At 42.5% G+C, this 18995-nt stretch overlaps 1 long non-coding RNA gene across 1 annotated transcript; it reads left to right on the plus strand.

The window, feature by feature from the left end:
• Window positions 1-2575: 2575 nt before the first annotated feature.
• Window positions 2576-9997, plus strand: LOC129151779 (uncharacterized). The gene is made up of 4 exons (XR_008558414.1): window positions 2576-2818; window positions 3277-3343; window positions 9341-9518; window positions 9930-9997. It is a non-coding gene; the product is annotated as an uncharacterized LOC129151779 (long non-coding RNA).
• Window positions 9998-18995: the final 8998 nt, after the last annotated feature.

The raw sequence follows: 18995 nt of genomic DNA on the forward strand, positions 1-18995 counted from the left end.
CTGCAGGAGAGGGCAGTTGGGGGTGACCAGGCCTGGAGGGGAGGGCAGTTGGGGGACCAGGCCTGTAGGGGAGGGCAGTTAGGGGTGACTGGACCAGCAGGGGAAGGCAGTTGGGGGTGATCAGGCCTGCATTGGAGGGCAGTTAGGGGTGAACAGGCTGGCAGGGGAGGGCAGTTAGGGGCGATCAGCCTGCAAGGGAGGGCAGTTAGGGGTGACTGGGCCAGCAGGGGAGGGCAATTGGAGGCGACCAGGCCAGCAGGGGAAGGCATTTAGGGGTGACCAGGCCAACAGGGGAGGGAAGTTCATGGCAATCAGGCCAGCAGGGGAGCAGTTAGGCGTCAATCAGGCTGGCAGGGGAGTGGTTAGGCAGTGATCAGGCTGGGATGTAGGCAAGCGATTGGGAGCCAGCAGTCTTGGATTGTGAGAGGTATGTCCGACTGCCTGTTTAGGGATCGGGCCTAAACGGGCAGTCAGACATCCCTCAAGGGGACCCAGATTGGAGAGGGTGCAGGCTGGGCTGAGAGACACACCTCTCTTCCCACTGCACGAATTTCATGCACCAGGCCTCTAGTTACTAATATAAAAGTAATTGAGGGAATCAAGAAAACATTGTGATTTTTCTCTTTGTGTTGGCATACAGGTGACTTTCCCCTTTAAAAATTCCATATTTTCTAAATCACCTATAATGAAACTATTCTTTTGTGATCCAAAATAGATATTGATAATAAAAAAGTGTCCTCTTCAAGGACTGAAAAATTTTTAATGTGGGTGAGGACATTCATATTTATAGCTTATAATTTATTTTTTAAGTATACCAAGTATTATTAAAGAAAACACATTTATCAAGTTTTGTTTGTCAAGGAAATAAAAGTCAGTTCATTAAGCACATTACATTCTCACTTCTGAGAGTTTAGCTCTCTCACAATATCACTAATTTAGAACAAAGATGAAAATCAAGAAAAACCCTGACAACAATATAAGCCCTGAACCAGCAAAATAAATAGCAGAGGATCTGCACTGAACCTCGTACATTTTCTTATTTAAAGGGCCCTCAGCCTTCTCTCGGTGCCTTTGTCTGTCTGTTGTTTGTCTGTGTAAACTCTCTCCTGTCATTCTGCCAGCAGGGGCCTGAGGGCCACCCTCCACGTGCTCCCTTTTTCTGGTCTTCGCATTCCACAGTCAGGTTTCCCAGGCTGTGCCCAGATGATGTGGGAGGTCAGAGGGAAATTCAACCACTGTGTCTCTTACTTGACTCACTGAATGTTTCTGAACTGGTCTCCTCCTCTCTAGTCTTCATCTCTTCCACTTCACTCCCTCATCCCTCGTCCCACCCCCTCCATACCTGTCAGCTGAAATTCATCAAGACTTGGCATTGCTCCGGAGACCAAACTGCAGGCTGGGACTGCCTCCCAGACCTTCCTGGTGTGGTCCCTGCTGAAAGGTTTGCGATGCAGGAAACAAGACAGTCCAGGCGATGAAAAGGGGGAGAGGTTTTAATCTTGCGCTCCCGGGCGAAACTCACTGGTCCAAGAGTGGGCCAGGGAAGTTCGCGCCAAAAAGGGGGCTTAGGTACTTCCTTTATACAGATGTTTAGTGAGGGGAGGGTGGAGGGCATGAGAGTGTGGAATTCCTGCCTCGGGCAAGGGTCTGGGAAGGCTGGCAAGGGTCTGAGAAGGTGCCAGTTATCTTTGTCACCATCTACCTTGCAGATGCTTGCATGGGCTCTGGACTTCCTCCCTGCCTTGACCTAACACCTGCCTGCTTCTCCAGCTTCATCTCTGCTCGCTGTCACACACGCTCAGCTGAAATCACAGCACACACTCCTTCCCGTTGCCTACATTTCTCACATTTGCTTGCTCACTGGCCTTTCCCAAGACGGACCTCTGCCTTGAACACACTCATCTCCTCTGCCTTTTCACCCGTGAGCTTTTAAGCTGCTCATCCTTTGGGGCTCAGCTTAGACATCTTCTTTGAGAGGCTGTGCTGATCACCCAAGGCAGGAGCCACTGACTGCCACCCGCTGCTTCACACCCGCTGTTGCTCAGATCACAGCACTGACTGCACATTAGTCTCTCAGAGGCTGTCTGCTCTCCCCTTAATTATACTCCCAAACCAGCTGAGCTACTTCATTTCCAAGCACGATGTGAGGAGCACCAATTATAGGTGAGAGTAAAAGCCGTTATCGGCAGATGCACAGACTAAAGTAGAAATGAACAAGCTAGAGAGGAGACTTAAAATAAGGAACTGAAAAGTCTTGGTATCTTTTAGGTAGAAGCAAAGTCCTTAAAAGTTTCACTATTGATAGAGTGCAAGACAATGTCCAAAAACAGTAACTCAGGGAGGGGCATGTCAAGTCAAAAAGAATGAAACTATATTTGAAATACCAGCAAAATGGTTGAAATAACATTTGATCGATATTACATTTGATAATTGCTCTAGTGAATTATAATTACTTCAGTGTCACCTGGTAATCCACAGTGGTCATTTCTGCTCTAAGTGTGCCTCTCGTGTTTCCTTCCTCATTGCAGGATGATAAATTATAGTAAATGCAGTTCTGTATACATGTAATTGATAAAATATTTTTAAAATATGCAGTATATAGAATTAAACAGTTTGAAGAATTCTTCAGATAGGATTGATTGAACTGGTAAATTACTTTACTGTCTTTGCCGACTTTTGCGAAGCCTTTGTATGTAATAAAGCCGACGTTGTTACATTGATAGATGCAAATCTACTGCTTTGATGTGGACCAATGCTCAAGGTTTAAGGAAGCAGTTAAAGGAAAAGGGAAGATAAGAGCTTACCCGTTCCATTTGAGGTAATCATTACAAATAGCTTAAACACCAACTTCATTCCTTTTTAATCACATGAAGTATTGATGTGAAATACCGAAACAAGCTTTGGAACAAATACAAGCGCTCACAAGTAGAATGGTAACTGGTGGTCGTTTCCAAAGAGAACAAACCCTTGGCTGGGAAGCAGAAAGGGACGCTTGCATGTGTTTGCTGGGCACCTCACTCCCAGCTGGAGCAAACCCTTCTGAGTGCACCCATTTGCCCATTGTATCTGCCACGTGTCACAATGACACGGCAGTGATGTGAATCAGGACATTTAAAATGTCCTTGTCTTGGTGCGAAATTTTAAAAATTTAATAAGTGATCATTTGGAGGGCATTACTTTTGAATGATTAAAGTGAAAATTCCTAATATTTATATTTCATTGAACAATTAATTGAATATTTTGCCTCATTTTAAAAATGTCATTCTTTTTTAACAGGTTGTAATAGAAAAAAATTTGGATTACCAAGCAATCATTGATGGAGTCGGGAATGTTAGTCACTTTGGTAAGCAAGCTATTTGTAGAAATGTCCTTCCAGATTTGGACGCATATGAATTGTTATAATATTACAAAATCAGTTGTTCCAAAAGAAGAAAGGAGCGACCTCTCACTGTTCACACTTGATGATTGATACATTGCACACAAAAGAACCACTTATCCATCATTTTTGTCTATAATTCCACATATTAGCAATACATGTCCCAACTCCTACTAGGCAAGATACAAAGGCCTGTTCTACAGAGGTTCCTCCTGAAAGGCAGAAGTCGGAGATATTAAGAACATTTTTTGCTGAATACACCCAGATATTTTCATCTCTTCTGGATGGAATTAAAGTGGTCAAGAGCCCTATTACAGTGAATGTTGCCTTCGACAGACGACCTCGAGGTGCTCCCGGGGTCCAGTCACCCATTCTTCCCCTCTGGGCCCTCTTCCCTCTGGTGTGATGGAGCCAGGGCTTCACCCCTGCCAGCTTCTGAGCAGGTGGAGTGGTGAGATGCACGTCTCAGGGTCCTGTCCATTTTTCCTCCAGATGGCCCGTCGTCCTGGCTCTGCTCCTGTCTGTCTAACTGCCTATCACACACCCCCTCACAGATCTTGGCAATTAATTCTTTCAGAGAAAAGGGGTGCAGATCTCTTCTTTTTTTTTTTTTTTTTTTAATTTAATTTCTTTATTGATTAAGGTGTCACATATTTGTCCTCATCCCCCCATTCCCATCCCACCCCTCTCCCCACGCATGCCCCAATCCCCTGTTGAACTTAACCGTTGGATAGGCTTATATGCATGCATACAGGTCCTTTGGTTGAACTCTCCCCCTCCCCCCATCCTCCCCCTACCCTCCCGTATCCTCCCTCTGAGGCCCGATAGTCCGATCGATGCCTCCTTGCTTCTGGTTCTGTTCTTGTTCCTCAGTCTATGTTGTTCATCATTTCCTCTAGATGAACGAGATCAAATGTCACTAGATATATACTAATAAGAACTGAATGTGAGACGAGCAATAATATTTATGCTGACAGGCAAATGAATCAATCTGTAGCGAGCTTCCCCCTGGACCAACAGTTCTTTTGAGACCCAATTTCGATGTCCAGTAGTTCCTTATGTGTACATGTCAGCACTGACCCCTCAGCTCTGGATGGTGGACAAATGGTGGTAATGGAGGTCTGACTCCCTCTGGTTTGGTCTCGGCCGATCCCAGGGGCACGGCGTCACCTGGACTAAGGGGCACGTGGCCTCACCCATACCCAAGGGGCGCGTGGTCTCACCCGGGCCTGGGACCCAGCCTCACCCGGATGGATCCAGGGGCGCACGGCCTCACCCGGACCCAGGATCTGGCTTCACCCGTACCCAAGGACACTTGGCCTCTCCCAGACCCAGGGGCACGTGGCCTCACCCGGGCTTAGTTGCACAAGGCCTCACCTGGATCCAGGGACACATGGTCTCTCCCGGACCCAGGGAGGCTTGGCCTCTCCCAGACCCAGGGCCACTTGGGCTCACCCGGGCCTAGGTGCACGAGGCCTCATCCGGATCCAGGGACGCATGGTCTCACCCGGACCCAGGGACGCTTGGCCTCTCCCAGACCCAGGGGCACGTGGCCTCACCCGGGCCTAGGTTCACGAGGCCTCACTCGGATCCAGGGACACATGGTCACACCCAGACCCAGGAACGTTTGGCCACTCCCAGACCCAGGGCCACTTGGGCTCACCCGGGCCTAGGTGCACGAGGCCTCATCCGGATCCAGGGACACATGGTCTCACCCGGACCCAGGGACGCTTGGCCTCTCCCAGACCCAGGGCCTCTTGGGCTCACCCGGGCCTAGGTGCACGAGGCCTCATCCGGATCCAGGGACGCATGGTCTCACCCTGACCCAGGGACGCTTGGCCTCTCCCAGACCCAGGGCCACTTGGGCTCACCCGGGCCTAGGTGCACGAGGCCTCACCCGGATCCAGGGACACATGGTCTCACCCGGACCCAGGGATGCTTGGCCTCTCCCAGACCCAGGGCCACTTGGGCTCACCCGGCAGATCTCTTCTATAGCTGCTTCATACTGAGGAGGGACAAAGTTTGCCTTCAGAGCCGAGACCCTTTCTCTCTGTCAGAGGGACGATGAGGCCTGGACACGAAGGAGGTGGCAATAGTGTCTAGAGGTGGTATCCCTGATTATGAGTAGGGCTTGTAACCTAGTGGAGACAAACTGTTACAAATTTTAGTAATATTGGGTAAAAGCCAGCGATAAATTCAGGATCCAGTTCAATTCATAGATGAAAAATAAAACTTTGAGTCTAATATTCACAACTGTGTAGTATAGAGTCTACTGAAACACAATTTTCCCCCTAAAATTATCCTCATTTTTATTACGGAGCCACATTAAGACCAATTTATTTACTGTATTAAGTCTAGTTTCAATTTGGCCTGATTGTTTTCAAGAACACAGAAAGAACAGCAGTTAATCGTATAGGCTTTTAAAAAATATGCTTTGGGCCCAGCCGGCATGGCTCAGTGATTGAGTGTCGAACTATGAACCAGGAGGTCACAGTTCAATTCCCGAAAAGGGCACATGCCCAGGTTGCGAGTTTGATCCCCAGTAGGGGGTATGCAGAAGGCAGCCAATCAATGATTCTCTTTCATTGATGTTTCTAGCTCTCTCTCCTTCTCCTTTCCTCTCTGAAATCAATTTAAAGTGGATATTTGAAAATATGCTTTGCTGGAATTTCATGATTGAGCTTTCATTAGTCCCTAAGGGCAAAGAAGTTGAGTCATATAGCTGCCCTCAGGTATGTCTGCAATACCAGTAGACTTGGGAGAACTCCTCATGTTCTTGAGGTTTCCAAAAATGTCTTGAGATTCCTTACTTGCTTTCCTTACCTGGAAAGACTTTGAAGCTCTTATTGGCTTCAAAGAGAGTCTTCATTCCTTAAAGCTTTCTACTTCTATTTGTTCCAAAAGCTTTCAGACATGACATTTTAGTGAAAGTCTTGGTTAATAAAACTATAATAGGAAACTAGACTTATTGAAATTCATGCTAAGAAACATTTTGTCATGACTCACTAATTAAGAATTGCCAAATTCTGGAGGGGTCAGGTAGGGAGAAAAATATATAATTTACCAAAAAAACAAGTTTCCTTATGTCTGAATAACAGAAAGATTAAAAATCAGCAATACTTTCCACAAAAGTTACAAAAACTATATAATTATTATTAGTTCATTCAGTCCCATAATCAATTTTTTTGTTTCTCCTGATTTTTCCTGCCCACTACTATAAAACAGATAATTCTATAGAGTACTAATAATTTTCATCCAGTTTGAAGGGGATGATCTGAAAATGTCAGAGTCTTTCCCATGGATCCCTCAGAACATGTAACATTTTTCCAAATGCATTATAACAAAACAGTGACTGTCTCTAAATGACAAGAAGAAATTTAAAATAAGATGTTTATGGATTTGATTAGAATGCAAATGACAAGGAATCTTGTTCTTTCTGCAAAACAGAATATTCCAGAATAACAATTACAGTTATAGATAAAAGCATATCAGAATCTATTTCAATAATATGCACATATAAATAAAATATAGTTATTATTTCTTTATTTGACAAAGCTTCCCATGCACCTTAAGCAGAAAATTTTCCTTCATAAGGAGAGAAAACAAATCCTTGAGGCATTCCATGGCCTATTGCAATGACCTAAAGCCAATTCTAGGTCAAGAAAAAGTTTCTTAAAATTCAAACCCTGGGAAGGTTGTCAAACTTATTTTACAAAATATCATATTATCATTATTATTTTTATGAAACAATATTAGACTATTCATTTAAAGTGACAAAGGGGTATAAACACAAATATATGCTAGCAAAACTTCAGTTCCCATAATTAAGAAGATGGCTTTTTTTAAGTAATCAAGTGCCTGATTAATATTCATAATATATAACCATTTCAATAATTTATAGAACTTTTGCTTCCTGGGCAAAGCAGGAAAAACTTTTCCTCTTTTAATAGACTAGAAAAGGACTAAACAAATTCTGCATTAGCTTACTTTAGATTAATTTGTCTAATTACATTTATTATTCAAACTACTTATAATTTCATTTTAAGATTTCTCTTCACAACCCTTCTATAACTTTCATAAGCCTTCTTACCCATTCAGAATAACCAGCTTTAGGAGTTACTATTTTTCTCTTCAAAACGCATCTCCATGCCTCATGCCTTCTATTGCAACCACCATTCTCTGGAGCATTATCCCAATCCGTTGAGATTTTGCTTCCTGGCAATTGTCGACAGTTTGGGTCAAATAAACTCAAAAAAAAAAAAAAAAAAAAAGATTTAGTGACTCCATATATTAATTTGGAGAAAATCAACACCTTCATAACACTAAACCTTCCTACTCATGAACATGGTATTCCTCATTATTTGAAAGTTTTATCTAATTCTCTCAAGAAGTTTTATAATTTTAAATGTAGATGTTTTGTACACATTAATTGTTAGATTTACTTGTTTGATTTTTTGTTGCTATTTTAAGTTATATTGTCTTAAAATTACTTTCTATTGTGTGATATATTATATGGAAATAGAATAAATTTTTGTATATAGGTCTTGTGTGCGGTGACTTTACTGAATTCACTTATTAATTCTAATAATCTGTAATTTTTTCTTTTTTTAAAACAGATCATGATTATATTTAACACACAACATCGGTACACCAAAAAAGTAAAACACCACTGAAAAATAATAACAAAAGACAAGGTATTTCATTTGCAATGCATGAGAAATGGTTAACATTTTCAGTAATAAACAAACTCTTAGAAACCAGTAACAGAGACACTATAATGCAAGGAAACTGGAAAAAAATAAACTGAAATAATACAAATGACGATTAAGCGTTAAGCATATTGATGATTGCGCTGAGCAGTGACGAAGAATAATTTCTCTGCAATATGACACTGAACGGAATAAAGACACTGACACCTATTGTTCTTCAGTGTTGAACAGTGTTGTACAGTTTGAAGTCTCATACAACATTGATGAGTATCAACAGTTAGGGGGAAAGCTGGTTTTGAATCAAAATATAAATTTGAATATCCTTAGCCCAAGCAATTAAATTTATTGAAATTATTTCAACAAATTAGTTGAACAAATTCAAAAGGAGTGATATAAAAGCATATAAAGGTGATATAAAAGAGAAAAATATGTAGCCAGTATAAGCACCTTAAAACACCACTTGCCTTTCAATTTATCAGCACAACCCCAAAGGGTGTGCACAGAATCTATTGGTAGTAATTGATAGCGTAGGGAGTATAGTCACTAAGACTGTTAAGTACATATAGGCCTGGTGAGTACCTGAAATTGAGGGAACACTTTGCAGCACACCTGAAACTAACCCAAAACAATATTGAACCAATCCTATATAATAAAAGCCTAATATGCAAATGGACCAGTAGGTGGGGGGCGGGGCTGGCAAGTGGGCAGAGGGAGGGGACGGCGATTGGGGTGGCGGCAGGGCAATGGGGGGCGGGGCTGGCTGCTTGCCTGCCGGCGCTGTCCCCCATTGGCCTGCGGGTCACCTCCCACAGAGGGAGGTCAGACTGTTGGACATCCCCCAAGGGCTCTTGGTCTGCGAGAAGGCACAGGTCAGGCTGAGGGACCCCCTCAAGTGCATGAATTTTCATGCACTGGGCCTCTAGTTGAAAAATAAAATGAGACATAACATGAGGGACAGGGGGAATATTCAAATTAAAAGAAAAAAAAGGTACGTAAAGTAATGCTATATACTTAACAAATTTCTATGTTGTCTAAAAACTTAAATAAATACTATTTTTAATGAATACATTTTAAATCTACCCCACGATAAGTAAAATCAGAAATATGTGGGAGCCGTGGAGGAAGGCCTCGCAATGGCGCGTCCCAGGCTTCTGGGTGTTACCGTGGCCAGCACCCGTCTCCTGGGATGCAGTCCAGCAGCAGCAATGGAGACAGTCAGCATGCTGCTCACGGTCCTCTCCATGCCGCCCTTCAGGTCGCCTGGGAACAGGAGCTTCCTCACTCCTGTGTTCCACGTCGGCAGGGAGTGTCCGTGGCAACGCACAAAGGAGGCCTCTCCACGCCTTCCTGACGACGGTCCTTGGGTTTGCAAGAGGGTGGCAGGAGCCGTGGCAGGTGTTCCTGTTCAGTCATCACAATCACATCGCCAACAGGTTGTAATTTTTTCAGTATTTCATATGCACAATCATGTTATTTTCAAATTGTGATGTTATCATTTATTCCTATCAAGTCTTTTTTTCTTTATCTGACTTTGTTGCATTGGTATACTCTTTAGGATCATCCATGCTGCACAAAAGTAAGATTTCTTTCTTTTTTATGGCCACATAGTATTCCATTGTGTTAATGTACTACAGCGTCTTTATCCACTCTTCTATTGATGGGCACTTGGGCTGCTTCCAGATCTTGGCTATTGTAAATAACACTGCAATGAACATAGGGGTGCACATATTCTTTTGAATTAGTGTTTCAGGATTCTTAGGATCTATGCTCAGAAGTGGGGTCGCTGGATCAAAAGGCAGTTCCATTTTTAACTTTTTGAGGAAACTCCATACTGTGTTCCACAGTGGCTGCAGGAGTCTGGAGGATGAAAATAGAGGTTGCTTGGGGCGATGGCTCAAGATGCAGTGAGCAGGTGATGTGTCATTGAATTGTACACTTGAATGCTGCATGGTTTTGCAAACCAATGTCATCCCCAAAAATTCAATTAATAAAGAAAAAAGAGGGAGAAACCAAGATGGCAGCATAGGTAAACACTTAAACTGATGCCTCGCACAACAATTTCAAAACTGCAACTAAAAGACAAAACGTCTATCACCCAGAACCACAGGAAAGCTGGCTGAGTGGAAGTTCTACAGCTAGAAGGAAAGAGAAAAGAGCATTGAGACGTGCACAAGCACTGAAAAGCTGAGGTACGGAGGCGCGCAAACCGGGCTGGCGGCAGGGGTTGCTTTTTTCAACCCGAAGGGAGACAAGCTCCCAATTACTCTGAAATCCAGTTTCTGGGGAGACGCTTGGGGACCCAAACTCCTACGGGGAGAAGCTGGACTGTCTGCCATCAGGTCGGAAAGTGAGGGTGGCTTGCTTGCAGAGCTGCGCGCAGGATTCATTGTTTACTGCACTGGGGCACGAGATATGGGGACGTGGAAACTCGGAGATGCAGAGACGGCTGACTGGCAGCCATCACTGTTTGCCACGCCCTAGCCTAGTGACTCCCTGAGAGCTCGCCCCGCACAATCTACAAACCCACCCAAGCTCCGCGCAGCGGTTTTTGCATATGAATGGCCTGCCCTATTGCAGCTGAACCTAACAAACTGCAGCTCTGGTCAGACAGCTCCAAAACCTCCAAACCCCACGCAAAGAGGAGAAAACTGTAGTTCTTGCTGTAGCTCCTGCTGGGTGGCCTCAGACAGTAGGCCACCTTTTGTGCTGGCCGCAGACTCTCAGTATTGTGAGCAGAGGACATACACTTGCCATGTTTACCCCCTCTACCTTTGCACCCCCGCCTGTCAGCATCATTTGTTGATAAGAATACACTTTCCACATTGCATTGCCTTGGCACCGCTGTGGGAAATCAGCTCGTAAACTATGTATGGCTCTATTTCTGGACTCTGTTCACTTCCTCTGATCTTTATTAATCCTTTTGCTAATACCATATTGTCTTGATGAGTATCTCCTTACAGTAAGTCTTGAAAACAGGTAATGTAAATCTTGCAACTTTGTCTTTTTAAAAGTTGTTTGGGATATTCTAAGTCCTTTGTTTATAGAAAGTTTTTTTCTGTCAAAAAGCCTGCTGAGCTCTTCATGTGATTGCACTGAATCTGTAGCATCTATAGTCTGCATCAGTTTAGGGAGAATTCAGATTGGTCATGCTGAGTGTTCCAGTTCATGAACACAGTATCTCTCTCCACTTAGGAAGGTGAGTTGGAGGGTTTGAGGGTTTGGGTTTTTATCCATTTGTGTGGAAGGGATGGTGTTGACTTACAGTTTAGGAGAATAACCCTGTCTGGCGTTGCAGACCGACGCCAGCAGGGCAGGGATGGAAGCTGGAGCACATGGGAGTGTGTTTCCGCTATCCTAGCGGGAAATGATGGTCACAGGGTGGTAATGTTACTCTGAAACGCCCAGATTCTGCCTTTAATACGAGGGAGAGCCAACCACCTGAGAGTGCCAGTTCCTTTCCCACAACCTTGCAAATAAGAGCAATCGGTCAAGGTTTTGAATTCGTACCGATGTAATCTTAACCCTTTGCACTCGCTTTTTTCTCGATTCCTTTATCCTAATGCTAACCGTGTCGAGTCACACTCGACATCCGAGTGCAAAAGGTTAAAACTTGTTTCATATTTTTAAATATATATATTTTTTATCGATTTCAGAAAGGAAGGGAGAGGGACAGAGAGAAAGATCAATGATGAGAAAGAATCATTGACCGGCTGCCTCCTGCACACCCCACACTGGAGATCGAGCCAGAAACCAGGGCATGTGCCCTGACTGGGAATCGAACTGTGACCTTGTTCACAGGTCGAAGCTCAACTACTGAGCCGGGCCAGGCGGGCTCCAGTGATCGTTATAGCCCCTTTTCGTGATATACATTGCACTGTTGTCCTACAGTTTTTATATTTTTGCCTCACTCATGATTTTTCTTTTCTTTTTCCTTTTTCTTTTTCCCCCATGAAGACATTTGATTTTTGTGTCATCAGATGTAGCCACTTTTTCTTTTATGAGTCCTGGACATTGTCATGGCTGGGCATTTCCGCCTACCATTGTAAAAGAAGTGTTCTGTGTAGTCTTCTAGAATATGATGTTATATTTTTCATTTAGATCTTGAATGCTCACATTGTATGTTATCCTGCTCTGGTGTGAGAGATGGACCTAACTCTCTTTTCCCAGATGACCATCTAGTTATCCCTGTGATATCTGCGTCCCGCCTTTCCTCACTCATTTGAGATGTCATCTCTGTTCAGATAGGAAATTTACTTTCCTAACATTCCTCACACTGCACACTTTGTTCCGGTCTATGCATGGTGTCTCAAGTGGCAAGATTTCATTTTGTTATGGCTGAATACTATTCTATTGTGTGTTTATAGGTATGGATAAAGAATATGTCACATATTTTTAAATTTTTAGAGAGAGGAAGGGGAAGAGAAACATCGATGTGAGAAACGTTGATCATCTGCCTCCAGCGCGTGCCGATGGAACCTGCCACCTGGGTGTGTGCCGTGACCAGGAATCAAACGCGCCACCTTTCTTTGGTGTGTGGGACAACGCTCCAACCACCTGTCTGCACCGGCCGGGACTCTCACATCTTCTTGCTCCATATCTTTTGTTAACGAAAAAACCATTGAAACCTGTAAAGAATTTTAGTGAGTTTATTTGAGCCAAAATGTCGACATATGCCGGGAAGCAAAACCTCAATGAATTGAGATAATGCTCCGGAGAATGCAGGGTTACATCTATATTTATACATTGAAATCAAAGAAAAGGGACGTAGGTGAGTTACATGAAATCCATTGGTGACAGATTAGGGAGGTGGGACAAAGCAAAGAGGGGAAACCTCTGGGATAGGGTGAAAAGTGAAATGATGGACATGTGCTTCTCTTACAGAGATAGATACAGGATACTTTAACGTAATTAACAGTTGACAATTAACTTGATAACAATAACAATAAGGGAATGTCCCGGTGCCATTTGTTGTGCCCTGAGGGGTCCGGGGTAAAAGGAAGTTACAAGTTACCCAGACATCTCACAGATATGTTATCTTAGAGGCAAAAAGGCAAATGGGCTCAGTAAAGAAGATCTAAGTTGACCTTTGTCAGGGAAGATATCGGCCTAGGACATGACTGCCCACTATAACCTGTTTGTAGTTAAATATTTAATTTTCAAACCATCCTTTGTGGTTATTTCAGGTCTCTGAGTTTGCAAGACTGCCACATAGGCCTCCCCTGAGCTTGTCAGGTTAGCATGTGGCTCCTTCCGTTCACACATTCCCCTTTTGGTCATAAATCAATCCAAAGGATGCATTGATGACCAACCTTTTGGTTGGATAATGGAGTCCCACGGTGCTAGGAAGGCTCATTCCTAGGATGTCTCAGTGTCAGCATGTCTCGCTGAACAGGTGGACCACTGGGGATGGGGCAAGACCATAACCTTAGATGGCATTTAAGGTCGAATTACATATATATTTTAAAAAGGCAGGTAAATGGGAGGCAGTCAGATCCTATATGTCCTTGTTAAAAAGTATTCTGGATCATTTCTAATTTTGAGCCACCATGATCCGAGTCTTTTTGCTGTTTGTCTTACATTCTGCTTTTCTGCATCTAATATAACATTTACATATCATGAACAAAAGTAACAATAGTAAACCAATAACACTGATTAGGAACAGAAAATGTCTAATACTAGACAAGGAAAAGTCTAAGGGGAACAAGCATCACAGCCAACTGAAAAACCCTTTACATGTATTATCATAATTTTTATTAAGCTAATTATATGTTTTCCTCCTTCATCCACTGTTATTCGTACCTTATGATATGTTTGGCCAAATGAATTAAGACTCCACTATTTCATTATCTAGAAGCTCTAATTTTCTTCTGGCCAATTAGTTCCCATAAAAATGGCCTCATGGGGAGGAGTTCAATTTCCCAATACATTGGTTTTTCAGTATCAATATTATCATAGGTTTTATGAACCTCAGGCAAAGTTATTTTGCCTATAATTTCAGTATTACACCATATTCCAGTATTATTTAAAGTAAACGTGGTGTTATTACAGTAAAAATCAGTTATTATAACAGAAGAGTTTTTTAACCCTTCCCAGCAAAACGCCCCTTTCCCATATACCATATGTTGTTATTCATGGGGGTAGATACAATAGGCCAGGACTGGGTGAATTCAGTATTCCCTATGGATTGAGGGCATAACCATTCACCTTTCTAATTTTCACTGACAGTGAGATGGGTTCACATTGTTTATTATTTTTAAATATGGCCCATCAACTTCCCATTGGAAGTATTCTAGTATTATAGAGGATAGTCCTTACGCCAGCCAGTTGAACTACTGGGAATTTTAAGCTTAGGATTTAACTCACACCTGGGCTTTTAAAAACACAATATCGTAGATCACATTTCCCATTTAAATTTTTCCAAATTCCTGGGGAACCATATGAGTCCCATTAAGTGTCTGGCCTGGGCTTCTGCAGCCATTATAGTTGGCCATTGTTGCATAGCCACTTCAGATTCTTTGCATTAACATAGACAATAGGCCCTGTTGAGTTAGGGCACAGGCACGTTCCCATTGTTGGGTTTGTGCATAAGTTTTTAGAGTCTGTTCTATCCATGAAACTAAGGCTTTATTGTCTTTCCATGCTGCTTCCCCCTGTTTTTCCTTCTTCCGGAAACAGCATTCCCTCTAGATGACCTATTTGAGATAAGAATCCTTTTCTAATGAATGATGTTCTTCATTAGCTGCAAGTTCAGCTTGTCCCAGGATACCAAGGCCAGCCCCTACTCCTCCAAGTATTCCCCTTTTGCTTCTTTTAGGGAGACCAATGTTGTTGGATCCACCAGAAATATTGTTGCCATTGGGTAGCTATGACTTGGGAGCAGTTAGGGTATACTGAGTGGAGCCAAAAATGCTGAGTTTCCCATGCCATAGTTAAATGGGTGAAGGAGACTCCCAAATGAGCTAGAGTTTGAGTATTTATAGGGCTCCTCAAACGTCCAGGACACAAGGACGGTGGGGTAATTATAAACATATCTACCCACCAAATGATGTCAATAATTTCTGAAATGGGGACCCATTGATTTCTTTCTTATTTCACAGACATCCAGCCATAAGAGCATGGCTGGTGAGTCTGAGGACATGATATGCTATGACAGATAGCACAGGCTGCTGCAAGCTTTTGGCCATTATATAAGGGTGTTTTTCTTAGTTATTCATCACCCATCTCTATAGCCATACAATATTCATCCAGATTACATCCATATACAGTTCTACCATTGGAATTATCAGGGAGATATTCTTGGAGGTATTTGCCTAAGGTGGGTCCTTTATAATAGATAGAGCCAGAAAACAACAACCACCAAAGCTTATATTGATAGTAGGAGAAGACCAATGTATGCCAACAAGGCATTAATTTCACTATCATACCTGATAATCAGAACATCATTGTATACTAGGTGGGAAAGATTAGCAGGCATCCAAGTTAAATTTTTCATATCTAATAAGGGAGGAGGTCTGGGGAGGCAGATACTGTTTCCACTAGGGAACCATAAGGAGGATAATAATAATATGAAAATCATTTTATATACATTCAATCAATAACAATCAGATGGTATAAAACAAAGTTCAAGCAGTATCAGTTTGTGATCATACAGGCCTTGTTGATGTCATCTTGGGATAGCTGTCTGCCTCTGTGGTCGGCGACTTCTCGTCCTCGAAAGGTCTCAGCTGTTCCTTATCCTTGAAAAGTCTTTGATCTCCGCTGCAGACGGAGATGGGGTCAGAGATGGGAGTAGACGTCCATTCATAGTCAGATGCCTTTTTTAAATGAGAAATGTGAATCCATGAGCTAACTCCTTTAAGTTTAGTTGCACATGGGTTAGTTAGTAATACCTGGTAAGGTCCCCTCCAATGAGGTTGGAGAGTCTTTTATTTGGTGTCTTTTCCAAGACAGCAAATCTCCTGGTTGTAAGCCATGATCTTTGAACCCTTCGTCTCCCGGGAGCGCACTGTGAAATGAATCTGTTACCAATTTGTTAGTTCCTACAATGCAGAATGTCTGCTCTTTACTTTTCCCTATATTCAGGAAACAAAAGATTTAAGAGTCAACAATATTTTAAATAGAATCATAAGAATAATTATCCTCAATTCATTTAGTCCCATAGTTGTTTTTGTTTATTTATTCCTTGAAGTTCTATAAATCTTCATCCAGTTCAAAATATGACCTTCTTAGAAGCCTGCAAGTTAGAGTAAATCCGAGTCCTTTTCATGGATTTTTCTAGACATATATATATACCTACAAATGCATCAGAATAAAGCGGTCCACAAATGACAAAAATTTAAAAGTAGCATGGTTATAGATTTGATAAAAACCTTGCTTTTCTATAAAATATAACATTCCAAGACAACAACTTCTTGGTAAGTAATAATCCCTGTAAAATGACATAGAGAATAATATAAAATTTGTATACCTTTAGATTCAATTATAACTTTAACATATAAAGAATAATATGCAAGATTTTAAAATGAGGCACAAGGCTTATTGCAAGCAGTGTATTGAGCATTGAAAATAACACATAAACTCCCAATATGTGAAACGCAAATTCCCAGAGTATCACTGGCAGACGCCCCCACAGGGAATCATGACTCTTGGCTTGCCGGTGTCCCTGACTGGACACATGCTACCCTCCTAAAGTTTCCTGTTTGAACTTGGCTCTGAGAATCTTTGCAAGTTTCTTTCTGAAGCAGAGTGCCTTAGCAACGCACGTGACCTGTCCTTGCTCTTGATTGGAGCTCAGGCACACAGTCTTTCCTGATTGGCTAATTCAAAGGGAGGGGGTTGGCCCTTGCTCTTTCAAGGGGAGCATCAAGCCATGCGGCCAACATGGCGGCTGCCAAGTCACAGTCCAAAATGGAGGCTGTCTAAACTATTCTTAGACAGAAAAGATGATTTGTTTATTCTCACAACAAAGGAAAGAGCAAACCGAAATCCCTAAGAGATAGACAGCCACAATTATATTTCAGACAAACAGACAGAAATCTCACTAGCTGTTTTTGGAAGCTGAACCCTGAGAGGGAGAGCAAGAAGAGCCCCCAAGATTAAGAATTCTTGGCAGCTGCTGGGACGTTCTTGCAATCTCTCTCACGCTTTCAACCCCACCACACACAACTAGGCTTCCCCGAAGTGGGACTTGCCTTTTCTTTCAGACAAACTAAACAACAACAGAGACACAAAAACATCAACAATGTTATACAGGCGCGCAGAAAACACACTAAGAATTTACACCAGAGAATGTCTAGCATTAAAATTACCAAAGCAGTGTCTTTGTCCCCGGTTTGGGAACTGCCCCTCTCTAGAATTTCAGTCCACTCCCAAAGGACTATTCAAAAATGGCTGTAGACATTTGTTAACTTCAGAACAGTTCTGAGACAGTCTCTGAAAATCTTTTTATTAATTTCCATCTATAGGAAGAAAAAAAAAATTTTTTTTCTTAGAAGCTTCTAGTTTCCAAATCAAGATACGCTTCCCATATACTCATTCACTTTAATTTCAGAGCCGGCATTTTTTTTTTTTTTTTTTAATTCCTGCATGCAAAATATTAACATAGGTACCCCAAACAAACTGCATTTTTTCTTTCTGGCCATTCCTCAGCTAATATGTTCTAGTTAAATTTTCTCATTTCTGTTAAGTACTTGCAAGTAAAGGCTTCTTATCAGGAGTATTAAATGAGGGCTGGGGTCTTGGGAGCTTCTAGCCTTGGAGGCATAATTTCCCATGTTAATTTTTTTATTTTTTTGGATATCTGTAGTCTGAGCAAACTTTAGATATGTTATGTAGTAGGTCAAATGTGGCCTCAGTTTCTCTCCCGGCTGTCTAAAACCACAAAAAAGAGTTTTTTTGGGGGGCCCGGGCAGACCAAGCCTTTAAGGTGGCCCCCTAGAAAAGCCATTTAGTTAATTACAGTCGGAACTTCCAGACGGGGCTCCTGCATTTCTGACACTTCCACAAAATTCTTAGTCACCTAAGGACACCTCAGAATCGGACTATTCTTTAAAAATAAAAAAGTGTTGCCCCTTTATCTTCGGAGCTGAATGAGTTCAGCTCATTTATACGGCGAAGGTTATTTTTGCTCAGACTCTCAGCAATTCCAATTGAAAAGCCAAAATCAAAACCAGCCACCCATTTTTCCTCCAGTCCTGCCTAAGCCTGGGTTCTGCCAACCCTTAACCTGGGGTTTTGTCAACCCTGGTTCCACCTCGAGGATTTTAAAACACAGCTCAAATAAAGTCAGAGACCCTCTACCAAAACAAGGGGACGGTCCTGGATCCAAGAGAAAAACTCACCCACGTTCACCCAATGGGCGGAGAACCGGTGGGCTCAACGGGCCCTTTGCTGGATCCTAGCTCCAAGTCCAAGTCCAAAGGATGATCCCGGGTGAGTTTTCTTTGGAATCCTGCCACGACTACGCCAAAAATGTTAACGAAAAAACCATTGAAACCTGTAAAGAATTTTAGTGAGTTTATTTGAGCCAAAATGTCGACATATGCCGGGAAGCAGAACCTCAATGAATTGAGATAATGCTCCGGAGAATGCAGGGTTACATCTATATTTATACCTTGAAATCAAAGAAAAGGGACGTAGGTGAGTTACATGAAATCCATTGGTGACAGATTAGGGAGGTGGGACAAAGCAAAGCGGGGGGAAACCTCTGGGATTGGGTGAAAAGTGAAATGATGGACATGTGCTTCTCTTACAGAGATAGATACAGGATACTTTAACGTAATTAACAGTTGACAATTAACTTGATAACAATAACAATGAAGGAATGTCCCGGTGCCATTTGTTGTGCCCTGAGGGGTCCGGGGTAAAAAGGAAGTTACAAGTTACCCAGACATCTCACAGACATCTCACAG

Source organism: Eptesicus fuscus, chromosome 15, assembly GCF_027574615.1.
Source record: "Eptesicus fuscus isolate TK198812 chromosome 15, DD_ASM_mEF_20220401, whole genome shotgun sequence".
NCBI lineage: Eukaryota > Metazoa > Chordata > Mammalia > Chiroptera > Vespertilionidae > Eptesicus > Eptesicus fuscus.